Here is a 12,584-nt window from a genome sequence, read left to right on the forward strand (position 1 = left end):
GGCTCTGGGCCAGTCCCCTTTCCCCTGGGCTGCTCTGGGGAATGTGGTTCTGGGCCGGCAGGACTCCGATCTTCCGGTATGGCTTTGGAGCCTCTGACCTGTAGGAGGACCTGAGACCGCCCCTGATCCCAAAATGCCCTCTTCCTGCCGTGCCTGTTCCTAGCGCAGGCACAGGTCTGGCGAAAGTGGGGAGCCCAGCCAAACTGGGGTGTCCCCCCACCCCGCCTGCCTCAGTGGGGGGCCGGATCAGCGGTCAGTGTTCATACCAAAGGCAGCATTGTGATGGGAGGCCAGACTGGCCTCTAACAGGATTGACCCTTGTTCCTTTTGTACTGGAGGGGCCCTCAGGCCACCACAGGGTATCCAAGCCAAGAGTCCTGGGCCTCCATCCAGGTGGGGACCCTGAGGCTCAGGCTGGCTGTGGTGGCTGGGCCACAGTGGCTGATGGTGACTTAAAGTTTAGAGAGGGCGGGAAAGTGATGCACCGAGGGTTCTAAGAGGGAGAGAGATGGGGTTCAGGTAGCTGCACGCATCTCCACAAGGCTCCCGGGCCCTGAGGGTGCAGACTCCGCCCCAGGAGAGGGGCTAGGGGGAGGGACACAGCTGCCCGCCCCGCCCCGCCCCGCCCACACGCCCACGTTCTCCGGCTCCCACCGCCTCGCCCGGCCCCGCCCCCGCCCCGCCCCCTCGTCCTCTGCCCCGCCCCGCGCCCCCCGCGCTTGGGGCCCGGGCTCTCGACGCCGACGGCTGCTGGACGGACTGAAGCCACCGAGTGGAGCGCACGGCGGTGAGTGTCGCGCCCCTCCCGCCCGGGACCCGCGTCCCCGCTGGGCACCCCTCTCCTCGCAGGCTGACACGCAGGGACGTCCTAAGGCTCCACCGCCCACCCGCCGGTCTCGTGGTCCGGATCCCCGCTGCGTGGGGGCTGCCGCGGGCGGGCGGGTCCCCCACCCACCAAGGCTGTCTCTTCCTCTCTTGCCCTGGGACCTAGTATGCCTCAGCCCTGTGCGGCAGGGTCCCTTGCCCCACTGGATCACGCCACGGATTCCCTGGGTCACTGCCCCGGGGGCAGGAAAGACTTGGACCTCTGCATCTGGTACTTCCCAGCTCTGATCCGCCTACCCCATCACACTCACGGCCACACATAAGTTTCAGTATGGTGTGTGTGGACGACCCAGCCCCCTCCTCCAGTCCACGATCTCTCCCACGCAGGGGCCCCAGTGCTCACACGTGCTTCCTACACACGTGCCCTGCACACCAGCGTCCCTCAGACACAAACAGCCCTCTATCAGATAACTGTGTCTTGATGGAACACGCATGCCTAACATGCACACGAGTCAGCCCCACGCCACTATCCATCACACACAGATCTCCAACACATGTGATACACGTGTTTCCCACACACGTGTATGTCTCTTACATATGCGGAGACACAAACAGCCCCACACTAAGAGTGCCTCACAACCCAGGACCTTAAACACAGTCACACACACCAGCAACTCCATGGTCCCCAGCCCTTTGGTCGTCCTGGCTATTCTGGTGGGCTGGGGAGACCCAGCCTTGGGGGAGGGCAAGGGGTGGCTGACAGGCTTTGTGCATGGTGGAGGCTCCTATCCTAGTGGGCCTGAGGGGCACTGGGGAGCACTGGTTGCAGGGGAGGGTGTGACTCCTCGCCTTCTCCACCCCTATTCTCTGCCCTCCCTGCTACGGCTTCACCCTTAGCCTAGTTTGCCTCTTTCTTGCTGTCGTGGTCTCTCCCAACTCAGCTCTGTGATGGCCACTTGGCCAGTCTGAGCCAGCAGGTGTCGCTGAGGAAGGCCAGAGAAAGAAGAGGAAAGTGTGCAGCCAGGGTGCTTGCTCCTCGAGAGGCCCCTGGAGAAGGGGGCTGACCCAGGGCCCTCCTGGAGGGAGGCCTGATGGTTTGGGTGACAGCCAGGCATGGAATGGGTTTCCTGGGACTGGGCCTGCAGTGGGAGCCAGTGCTGTTTGACACTGAGAGATTGAGACTCTGTGCCTTTGCAAAGTGGGGGTGAAGATGCCCCTTGGAGAGAGGGCTGGACAGGATGGTGCTGTTGCCGTGGGGTGCTCCCAAGGCTTCCTGCAACCTCCCCTCCCCCCATTCCAAGCCATGGGCTGGGGACAGGGTGGGCAATGGATGAAGTCAAAGCCTCTTACTCTGGAGACTCAGACCTGCCAGCCGTGGCTGTGGCTAGCCCTGCCTTTTTTGTTTGGCTCTCACTGTATTATTATTATTTTAAAAAAATCTAATTAGCTGCCAGCATTTACAAATTGACTGGATTCACATAGATGTCCAGATTTCCATCTTCTCTTGAAAAATATCATGAGTTCTGGTGGTTTGGGGTCCACATGCTTCCGTGACACCCCTTGGCTAGGGCTGCCACCCACCTCCTTGCCCCTGAGATGGGCAGGCATAGACTTTTCCTGCAGTCTCCACCCAGCCCTCTCACTGTTCTCACTTCCAGCCTGGCCTCTGTGGCTGTGTCAGTCATGGAAGTTGGACTCCTTTGGCTGCTCTGTCTACCTTGAGGGTGGGCCCAGGCTTGGTGTCCAGAGTGGTTGGGAATCTTGGTTACCTTGGGGACAGGAGCAGTGAGAGGTGTCCAGGGCCCTGGACCACAGGCATCTCTGCTGGGCCATAGGTACAAGGATCTGGAGCCCCACAGGAGGAAGGCAGGACTGAGTCTGGTGATGTTGTCTGAGTTACACCCTGTCCCCTGCTTCTCTTCCCAGATCTGCTGACCATCCTGCAAGTTAAGATCTGACACTTAGTTGGTAGATGGGGAGGGAGGCTTAGAAAGCTGGTGTGGAGGTCTTTGTCTGGAATCCTAGCACTCCAGAGGCTGAGGCAGGAGGATTGTGAGTCTGAGGCCAGCTCAGGCTGCATAGTGAGACTCTATCTCAAAGAAAAAAAGAAAGAAAGAAAGAAAGAAAAAATTTCCAGCAAAGAAGTGAGGAAGCAGGGATTTTAACCCAGGTTCTTTGAACCCTAAAGTAAGTATTGGGAGAGAGGTGAGGCTTGTGCCACTGACCTCGAGCCTGCCCCATAAACCACACACAGTGGGTGCTCAATACATGCTTGTAGCTCAGCTGGACTAAGGTCATTGAAACTGCTCAGGCAGAGAGGTTAGGATGGACTCAAGTTCAAGGTGTGAGGATTGCTTGAGGCCTGCATAGCTGTTAAGGATCCTTTTAATCAGCCAGAAAACAGGATTCTTGCCACAAGGTGGATACCCCTGAGTCCCAGGGAGTCACTGTGGCCCCAGAAACACCCAGGTTGTTCCTCCTTACATTTATTTAGAGGCTGCGGGTTAGGCACATACTTTCCATAAGCCCCCACTGGTGGTGGCAAATGAGATACCACACAGAGAGGAACTCAGGGGACCCACTGCAGTCAGAGGAACAGCTGGCTTCCACTGCATCTTGTGTTCCCCCAGGCGGCTGCTTGCTGGGTGGCATGGGGTGGGGTGGCCCTGTATTATTCTCGGACCCTCCGTTCTCCAACTGCTATATAGTGTGTGCCCAGAAGCATGTGCTTAAATGAATGGAGACCAGTCCTGGCCTCAGTGTGTGAGACCAGAGCTATTTTGGGCCTGGCAGCATGACCAGGTACAGAGGGCACATGGCCCAGGTTGGGTTGCTGTTGACCACTGTGTGCCTTGGGCCAGAGTGGGGAAGTGGGAAGGGTGGATTTTGGGAACCTACTCATGAACTCTGAGGACTTTCCCAGGATCTTCCGGCCAGGAGGAAGTCACTTGTCCATTCTGGACCAGGCATAGTCTTGGGGTCTCATAGGAGCCGCTATCTGACAGTTTGAAAGCTACTGAAGTTTTGAGCTAGGGAGTCAGGTGATGCAGTTTCCACTGAAAGACACCCTAGCTGGCAGCAAACTCAAGTCTTTGTGCCTCAGTGGAGATGTTGGCAGAACTGCCAGGCTGCCTGCTCCTTTGAGCCAGTTCTGTGCCAAGGGAAGAGGTATACCTCTTCCCTGCTCCATAATCTACAGGTAAGTGGGGGAGACAGGCCCTTTGACAGATCCTGCGATCCAAGGTTGAGTGCTGGTTGAATAGATGCTACATGACCTTACTGTGGATTATTATGCAGCTGTAAAAAAGACCTGAGGAAGCTCTCTATGGAAAGATCTTTAAGATCTACTAAAAAAGAGTGAGGAGCTGACTGGTGTGTAAAATGTGTTACCTCTTTTATAAAATCAGAATATAAATTCATGTATGCACCTGTGCATCCACAAACCCAAATGGACACACCGAGAACTAACCTCAGCGTTTCTGTTTCCCTCTGCTTGCCTAGGGAGGGGACAGAGGGCCAAAGGATAGTGAGACTTCCTGCTGGGTTCTTTGTTAGACTTTTTGGGTTTCCAAGGAGATCAAAATTATATAGTGCCAAAGTCCTTGTTGCAAAGTTTGGCCAACAGATAAAAGAAACAGCCCTGCCCTTTTTCTCTTCCCCTTTCTCCCACCCTTCTCCCGTGGGTGTGCCTGCTGGACGCAGGCCTGTGGGCTCTTCTGCAGGGGGTACCCCCTACTGATGGCCTGGTGGGAGCTGTGGGCCTCTGTTTCTTCATTCATTCAGCAGGTACTCAGTGAGCACCTCCTGAGTGCTGGGTACTGCTGTGAGTGCCAGGGAAGATGCCCTCCAGCACCATGGAGTTCCATCATCGTGGGCGACATGGACAGGGAGCAGATTAGTGCACAGTGTGATGTCTTGTGCATATGACCAGGACAGGGGCTGAGAAGGAGGGACCCATCTCTGGGCATTACTGGGGGAAGGGACAGTAAGACAGAGGCCATGGCAGAGACAAGTTCCCCAGGAGCATCTGGGGAACAGGACCCTTTCCCATGATTGTGGAAGTCCCTTGGGATGTGACTTGGAACCACTGAGGTGGGGATATTAGGGAGGAACAAGGTCTACTGAGGTCCTAAAGGTACCCCTGCTCCTGAGAAGTGGCGTGCAGGCTGGAGTGGCAGCGGAGGTCCTACTCTCAGCAGCACTGGAGGTGTGTAGCAGTCAGGTTGTGGGCCTCTAAGGAGACGGGCTGCTGGGATTCTGGCTGGGCTGTAAGCAGAGTGAGGCCAAGGCTCTGGTTTGAGGACAGTTTGATGAACACCTCACCCCATTCCTGGGAGCACAGGGGGCAAGGGAATCATGCATTTGTGGGTCCCTTTGGAGAGAGTGGAAACCTCCCTGCATTTTGTGGGTGGAGCCGGGGAGACCCTTGCAGGCATTGTGAACTGCCAGTTCCTCGGAATTCCTGGGCTGGAGTCAGCCCAGGCCTCGGACCTTCTTCTCTACACCACGATGTATGTGTGGGCTTGTTCTGGACAGGGGCTGGTACGTTGAGGGAACATTATGAACGAGGTGACTCTGTGGTCACTTCAAGGGCTGGGGGTGCTGCCCACCCAGCTCTGCAGTGCTGAGGTTGCTGGAGTCTGGGGCGATCAGCGAGGGCTTCCAGTATGAAATGGTGCTGGTACTCTGGTGGGTGGAGGAAGAGATCTAGGGATGGGAGAAAGTGTAGCTTCTCTTGGTGAATGAATTGTAGGGGAGATGGGAAAAAAGATGGGCAGGACCTTAAATATGGAGGACTGCCCCAAATGGAGGACTCCTGGTTTTCATATGAGGGCACAGTACTCTGAGCAGGAAGGGGCCCCAGCCAGACTTGTGAGGTTGGAGGACCAGGAGTAGGGTAGGACTTGGGGACAGCAGGTGGGAAGCCTTTGTGGGTGCAGAACAGGGAAACAGAGGGACCAAGAGGGGCTGCCTGCCTGTAGTCCCACTGCAGGCAACAAACAGGAACCTGGCTGGGTGTCAGCTCAGTCCACTTCCCGGGCCTGGAGTATGGGGCACTGTGGCTGCCCTGTGCTACTGTTCCCCTCCTCTGGGCACGTCGGGCACATCCTTTCCCAGGGCCATGAGGCTCAAGCCTTGCATGAGTTTGCGCTATTGCCTCACAGTTTCTGTAATCTGGGAACTGGGAATTTGGAACGTTAGAAACGTGCTTGTCTCCACTCCTACAGGGCAGTTGTCACAAAGCCAGCACTGGTCTGGGGAAAGGTTATTTCCTTCCTCCAGGGTGGGGAACCTGGCCCTGCTGAGAGGGTCTGTATTGTCCTTGGCCCGAGCGTTCCCACCCAGGTCTCAGAGCTGATGAGGAAGTGGTGCCACCCCAGGCTTGGGCTGGGGCCAGAGGGATGGTGGGAGCCCCTGGCCGGGTAGAGAGCCAGAGCAGGCATTGAGTGCCAAAGGCTGGGCCCGGCCCACCTCACCCTGGCCTCCGTGTGTTCCTCTCTGAACTGAGCACAGCCTGTGCCTCTGCTGATGGTTGGTGCCCAGGCATAGCCTGACCCATGCCTCTGAAGTTAGGGTGTATGGGAAGAATGCTGGCACCTGCCTGGGCCTCAACTCAATACTCGGGATTAGGGAGTTTCCCCTCCCAACCTGGCTTCCTGATCTGCAGAATGGACCTGGGCACAGTGTCTTCTCTGGGGGTTTGGGGAGGGATGGGGAACAAACAGGGAGCTGTACTTATACCCTGGCAGGAAACATGCTGGATTGTGTCACCTTTTACTCTGAGATGCCACTGCCTGTGTTGGGCCACACTAGGGTTTGGTTCTTCTCTCCTGTGCTTGGTTCCACATGAGCTTTCAGGCAGTTCAGGGGTAGGGGTTGTGAAATACCTTTACCCCTCAAAGGCATAACCCCACCATGCCTCCCTTGGTCCCCCCATCATGCATGTGCACACATACACATGCATAGTCATGCTTATGCACACAAACTGAATAGCCCATTCTCTGATGCTCTTTCTTCAACAGCATCCCTGGTCCTCTGTCACAGGGCAGTAGACAGGCTCTGTACCCTATCTTATCTCTGGAAGAAAATTTATTTCACTACCTTGTCTGATCTGACACCTCTGGCTTGCTATCTGATTACAGAGCTGGCAGAGGGAGGCGGGGTTGCTTCCCTTTCCGATAGCAATAGGGTGACTTCTGTCACCAGCCTCCTGCCTTCTCTGCATGCTGAGATACCTGGTATTACTTAGAAAGCTTCCACCCCTGTTTTGCTCACCCTTATTTTGAAAGGAAACCTTGATCAAAGCTCTGTCTATTTCTGGACCACTGCCTGAAATCCATAATCCCTGCATAGATAACACAGCACCCACAAAGCAACTCTTGACAGCCTGTGTCACCTTCTTTCTCCTGCCCCAGAGTTGCCCACCATTTGTTATAAAGAGGTGGCATGTATCCCAGGGATGTTAAAGGCACACCAGGGTCACACAGAGTCATTCTCTTGTGCCCTGCTACATTAAGAGGATGGAAGATCCTTTCTCACCAAGAACGAGGTTCCTCAAAGCCTGTCCCTGAAGCTGGGCATCCTGGACATGGCCGTGTCTAGTTGGCTGGGAAGGCCCCGTGGTGGGTAATCAACACCTTGTGTCTCCCAGAGACCCCTGATGTGTTTGTTGTGTGCTGCATTGGGCTCTTGTAGGCAGGGTCTTGAAGAACAGGACCCTGTTCCCGGGCATAGTCCGGTCCCTGTGCTCATGCGGCCCTGGAGTTGTCTTCTATACTGCATCCTCGCCCTTTTGAGCTACCTGGCAGCGCCCTGAGGGTCGAGGTGGAAGGGCCTGGGATCTCAGTCAGGGACAGGTCAGGGCTTGGGGCCTGAGGAAGAGGGTCGCAGGCCTGACAAGGAGAGGGCATTGTGAATGGTAAAACGTGGTGCCAAGGTGAGCGGAGGGTCACTAATGTTGCTTCTTGGGGGTTTATTCCAGTAGCACTTACAGTGAGGACACCCCAGAGCCCCTTCCTGCAGGTTCTTTGGAACTGAGTGCCTGATCTGACACTGCCACAGGAGAAAGAGACCATGCCTTAGTCAGCTTGGGTGGCTGTCACAAAATACAACAGGTTGGGTGCTTGGGTCAGCAGGTGCTTATTTCTTGTGGTTCTGAAGCTGGGAGTCCCTTTGCCAGGGAGTCCCTTTTTGCCAGGGCTACAAGTGGTGGACAGGTGACCTCTGGCTCTTTTCCTCCTTTTAGAGGGACGCTGTTTCTGTCATGGGGTTCTACTCCAGTGGCCCAGTTGGAGCCTGGTAACCATGTTCCAAAGAGTCTGCCTCCTAACATGGTTTCTTGGGACAAGACTTCAGTAGGTGAATTTGAGGGGACACAAACACTGAGTTCATAGCAGATTGGTTTAATGAAGTACTGTCCCCTAGTTGGCCCTCTTGGGCCCCCCAGGTAAAATGTGTCTACCCAGTGACACCCTCTTGGGATGGCTGGATGACCCTTCTTCGGCTTCAGATCCTACAGGGCTGATGGGGCCTCTGTCTGTAGCACTGTGGCCCAGTTTAGTCCCCACTGCTGGCCCCACCCTCAGCCTGGAACTCTTGGAGTTCCTGCCTCTAGAGATGGTCTGTGCTTTCTTGTAATTCCATCCCAACATTTGAGTGGAAAACCCTGATGGCCTAGCTTGGGAGAGACGTCCATCCTGACCAATCATAGATAGCAGTGTTCCCACCCAGGGGGTCACATGATTGTGATAGTGCTGTGTGGCCCAAGTGCTGCATACTGAGCCATTCCAGAGAATGCTGGGAGAAAGTTTAGTAATTCCTGAAATTCAAACATCATGGAGTTGAGTCAGCAATGGTGCAAGACGGTTGTTATTCTGCCTTTATTGTTATAAGAGTCAGGATTATTTTGATTGGAGGGGATCGAACACACAATTTAAGCAAAAAAATGTGTTAGCTTCAGGCAGGGCTGTATCCAGAACTGGAAAGATGCCATCAGAGCTGTGTTCCTTTAGGGTTGCTCTGTGTTTTTACATGTATTCTCGGACAGGTTCTGTCACTCAGTTGTCAGGTGGCCCCAGCAGCTCCAGGCTCATATTCTTGAGCAGCAATGGGTCCTTCCTTTCCCAGCAGCATCAGCATGGGCCCCTGTGCCTGGATCATGTAACTGTCCCTGCCTGGTCACTGTGAATGGAGAGAGAGACTTCTCATTGGCCACTCAGCAGTTCAGGTAGCCAGAAAATGGGAGAGGAGGCCTCCCCAGAGGAAATACGGGGACTTCTAGGGGGGAAGGGTTGTAGAGGTCCCCAAGTATCTCATAAGCAGCCAACTTGTTTCTTTTCCTGACCTGTCTTGCATGGAGGCATGTTCAAAGGGAACATGAGGACATTCAGGTACAAGTAGCTGCTATGTGTGGTCTATGGTAGCTCTTGATAAAATAAGGAGCCAGAGAGAAGGGGTGGGGCTCAGGGTCCCCAAATGATTTGGGCAACATTTCTTGCTCTCTGAGGGTTTGGTCCAAGCTTCTCCTTTCGTCCCTTTTGTCTGTGAACTCTGAAAATGCAGCGTGAGAAGGTCACAGAGAAGTAGTAGTAAGCTGCGAGAGGTTTAGAGGAGCTAAATCTCATTTCTTTTCCTCATTGAACACGACGTGTGGTTTGCTGGGCATGGTAGCAGGGTCCCTGTACCGTCTTTAAAGCCTCCAGATGGCTAGAAGGCTGTGGTGATCAGGCCCATCCTGCAGATGAAAGCATTGCTGTTCGGGGCATCCCAGGGTGTGCAGTGCCTGGCAACCGTGGGGCTGGATTGGATTTTGTGCCAGGTCTCTGGGAGTGCACATCTTGGTCCTGTGTGCAGATGCCCCTTTGCTTCGTCCAGGACGGCTGAGGACTGTGGGGGCCTCTGAGGTTTGGACCACAGCCTGGGCCAGACCCTGCCACTCTCTATACTCTGGCTGCCTTACTGGCAGCTCTGAGAAATTCCTAAATTTCAGGTCCGTGCAAGTAAATTAGGGCACTGGCACAGCAAAGGCCCCAGGGAGTCTCAGAGAGCCCAGCTGCCTCTCCCTTGGCCGGCGAAGCCTTCCAGATGCTGCTGCTGCAGCGGTGGAGCTGAGGGAGCTGGGTCTGCACAAGAGGTTGTCCTGCCTGTCTCTATCTCTCTATCTCTGTAGCTCCTTGGCTCTGTTTGGCATTCCATCTCTGCTTCTGTCTCTGTCTTGCTCATCTCTTTCCATCTCCCTGATGTATATCTGTCCTCGTTCCTGAGCCTTTCAGTTTCAGTCTCTTTTTGCTTGTCTCTTGTTCCTGCTCCATCTCTGGGACCTGCATCCATCAGGTTAGAGGGGACAGCAGGTCCACAGTGAAATAGGTGAGTGACAAGTGTGCTGGGCCTGAGACGGTGACATTGGCAGACTGACTGCACTGAGGTGGGGAATGGAGTGAGGCCATTGATGACTTTGGAGAGTGTGGTCTGGACAGAGGCGAGCGGGGCACAAGTAGGAGGAAGTGGTTAGGGTGCTGGAAGTCAGTCACCCAGCAGCCAGCTCAGACTGACAGAGGAGAGGTGAGAGCCACAAGGTGAGGGAAGTCTGACACAGGTATGTGTACATGCACACCCAGAGACAGATGCTGGGACATCTGTGTACACACCCATCATTGAAAAGGGCCTTGGTCTTCAAGATTGCCTCAAAATAAACTTTTTTTTTTAAAAAGGAAAAGGAACAGCAAAGCAGAAGGATTGTCTGGGCTCAGAGATGGGTGAGACCTGGACTGCACCCTTCTCAGGGTCCCTTCCCCTCCCTGGAGCGGGCCAGTCTTGCTTGAGCTCTGAGCACAGATGACTCTGTGCTGGCTCTGCACCCTGCTTGGGGTGGAGTGGGGCACTGATGTGCCTTGTCCAGGAGACCTATCAGAAGCTCAGGAGGAAGGCAGCTCTAAGGTCCCCATTCTACCACACTCCTCGGATCCTGTCCTCTTGTTCCTCCAGAGAGGCACTGAAATCCTCTACCCCGTCCCCAAAGGTACTAGTTCACGGCCTGCCAGGCATAACTGGACCACATAGCAGGTGGTGAGCAGCAGTCCAGTGAGTGAAGCTTCATCTGTATTTCCAGCTACTCCCATTACCCAGTTACCCTGCAAGCTCCACCTCCTGTGAGATCAGTGGTGATATTAGATTCCCATGACTATATGATACCTGCTGTGAACTGTGGACATGGGGCATCTCGGCTGTGAGCTCCTTACAAGAATCTAATGCGGGGGGCTGGGGATTTAGCTCAGCGGCATAAGTGCCTGTCTTGAAAAGCAGGCAGTCCGTGAGTTCGATCCCCAGTACCGATAAAAAGGAAAAAGACAAAAAAAAAAAAAAAAAAAAAGAATCTAATGCGGATGATCTGAGGTGGAGCTGAGGTGGTGCAGATACTGAGTAACATTAGTTAGCTGGGAAGGTTGATTGCAGAGACCATGATAAATCAGTCGTATACAGACTCCTATCAGAACCTCATCAGAGAGCAATGAGTGACAGTAAAGCTGCATCTGGTGACAGGATGGATGAGTTGTGTACTTCAAGTGAACAGTTGCATTTGATAGACTCTAAGCCAGAAGCAGGCACTTTAGTCTGCATGTCACCAACTCTTTTTGCAGTGTCCCCTTGTCACAGTCACAGTTTTGGTGAATGTGCAGCCAACCCGAGCTAAAATGAGTTTTAAAAAATTACCGGAGAGCTGCTTTGGAAAGGGGCAAAGATCCAATGATAAGACAGCAGAAGACTCATTTAAAACAGAAAGCAACAGAGAAAGCTACATTTAAAAGAAAATACCAAGAGTCCTTAAATTACAGGTTCATTGCACCAGGTGATTCACATCCTCCAACCTTACTTTATATAATATGTGGCTGTTGACTGGTTGTTCAGTGAAGCCATGAAACCTTCAAAACGGTTTACCCCGTGGAGACCAAGCACCCTGCATTAAAAGATGAGTCTTTGGAGTTTTTCAAAAGAAAACAAACAAAAACCCCAATGAACTCAAAGTACAGAAGCAGTTGCTGAAGGCCACCATGTCATCAAATGTGTCTGTAACAAGAGCAGCATTCTTACAGTGGGCAGCCCATTGCTAAAGATAAGAAGCTCTTTACTGTTGGTGAAGAGTTGGTACTGCCTGCTTCTGAGGATATTTGTCATGAACTTTTAGGGAAGTCTGCAGTTCAGAAGGTCGTGTGTGTGCCTCTTTTGGTCAGCACCATCACTAGATAAACGGATGAAATAGCAGAGGATTTTGAGGTACAGGGGTTAGAAAGGATGAGTCACTGTTGTGTGCTGTCCAAGCTGGGGAGTTGGCCAATGTGGACAACAAGGCAACAATGTTTCTGTTTGTGTGATACACTTTTCAGGAGGATGAACCTGATTATGCTATGTATTACTTTCTTGCCAATATCATAGCTGTAGAACTATTAAAGTTTTTGAATGATGACATATCAGGAAAACTGAGTTTGTCAGTTTGTATCTGTATAGGATCAACAGAGAGCCATGACTAGACAGATTTTTGGTTTCACTACTCAGGTCAAATGTCAGACTGTACACTGTGTTACCCATGTCAAAATGCTGATTAACCAAAAAATGTCTCTGGAAGTTAGTGTTCTCCATGATGTGATTATTAGCCACACAGAAGTACACAGCCTTAACTCACATCTATTCACACAGCTCTGTGAGGTGATGGATGCTCAGTACACACACCTTTTAACACAGAAAAGCAACATAACTTTCTAAAA

The 12,584-nt window shown here is 53.2% G+C and overlaps 1 protein-coding gene across 2 annotated transcripts in view; it reads left to right on the forward strand.

The window, feature by feature from the left end:
* The first annotated feature begins 657 nt into the window (after positions 1–657).
* Fbln2 (fibulin 2) overlaps positions 658–12,584 on the forward strand; it is a 70,110-nt gene continuing 58,183 nt past the window's right edge. The window contains exon 1 of one of the 2 annotated variants that reach the window (XM_063237957.1): positions 658–787. The gene's annotated coding sequence lies outside the window, so the exon portion shown is untranslated. The remainder of the gene's footprint in view (positions 788–12,584) is intronic. The other variant, XM_063237956.1, reaches the window with a different exon arrangement.

The sequence above is a fragment of the Cavia porcellus genome, unplaced genomic scaffold (genome assembly GCF_034190915.1).
Source record: "Cavia porcellus strain 051 isolate PalLab524CR breed Dunkin Hartley unplaced genomic scaffold, mCavPor4.1 scaffold_27, whole genome shotgun sequence".
Taxonomy (NCBI): Eukaryota; Metazoa; Chordata; class Mammalia; order Rodentia; family Caviidae; genus Cavia; species Cavia porcellus.